Consider the following 1,429-nt stretch of genomic DNA (forward strand, 5'->3'; position numbering starts at 1 on the left):
GCCCAAAAATATTGATTTCCCATGTTTAGGGGATTTTATACAATTGTTCTGAAGTTCGGTTATTTTTCATAATTAGGGGGCAACTTATAGGCACTTAGAGAAAGGTTTGTTAGCCAAAAGATGTGTGGAAATAAGAAACTTCTCCTCCTCCACTTCCTTTAGAACATTAGTAAGTGAAAACTGCTAAATGGTACATAGACAAGTGACATCCAACACATGCTGGTTTCTCTAATCATAGGTATCTCTACCCGCATATCTGATATAGCCTCTTCCGAAGAAATCTTTAACAATCACGCTCCATACTACAATCAAGCACTAGCGGCTAGTGGTTTCTCCCAACAAATAAAATACATCCATAACACCAGACTTAAACAATTTATATCACAAATCGCACCCCAAAGACATAACATCAATCAAAACCACAACCAACCACCCACATATCCAAACAGAACCCACAATCACACTTATAACACTAGGGCTAAATCTAAGATGTTTAAATCAGCTAGCCCTACCAAAAGTATAGACAACTGCCCTCCACCTAAACACCTTAATTACAACATGCACAGAACCCCCCAAAAAAGCGGTGGCCGCTCCATCCTGTGGTACACCCCCCCATTCTCTCTTAACACTAGGAACCTAGCCAAATCTTTCTTTAAAATACTAGATTCTAACTTCCCACGACAACACAAATACCACTATATATTCAACAGATCCACTTTAAAATTATCGTATTCTACCACTCCTAACTTTGAATCTAACAAACATAAACTCTCGCTCTATTACCAAAACTTAAGCAACCATAACTATGCTAGCGCCAGCACCCGACCCACACATACACCCAACACGGACATTAATATACGTTCTTCTAACACTAACGCTCGTACACTAGAACAAAACCACAATGGATCCCAACCCATTAATATTCTAGATAATAACAATACCAATAATAACATTAATAGGACAAATAGCCATAACAATAATTCCATTGATCTAGATTCCTACACATCCCCCAATAACATAACCTCCAATAATAATAACTCACCCACCAGCATACGCAGCCCTCTAGCCCCCTACACTTGTAACTGTCGCTCCGGGACTATCTGTCCGCTTCAAGCCCATTGCGTAAGATACAATGTAATATATAAATGCACTGTGAGAAATCTATTACATAATTCTACTGCTAGATACATTGGTGCAACTAAAAACTTTAAACATCGTTATGCAGCACATATGCACTCTTTTAGATACAACAAACACAGTAAATCTACAACATTAGCCAATCATATTCATCACCTCAAAAGCAAAAATACCCAATACACCTTAAAATGGTCCATCTTAGATTCTGGAACTCCATACCAGGGCCAACGCTCCAACTGCAAGCTTTGCCTAACGGAGGCGTTCCATATTTTAAAATACAATTCTCCCACTC

The sequence above is a fragment of the Octopus bimaculoides genome, chromosome Z, assembly GCF_046866305.1.
Source record: "Octopus bimaculoides isolate indiv1 chromosome Z, ASM4686630v1, whole genome shotgun sequence".
In the NCBI taxonomy this organism is placed as follows: domain Eukaryota; kingdom Metazoa; phylum Mollusca; class Cephalopoda; order Octopoda; family Octopodidae; genus Octopus; species Octopus bimaculoides.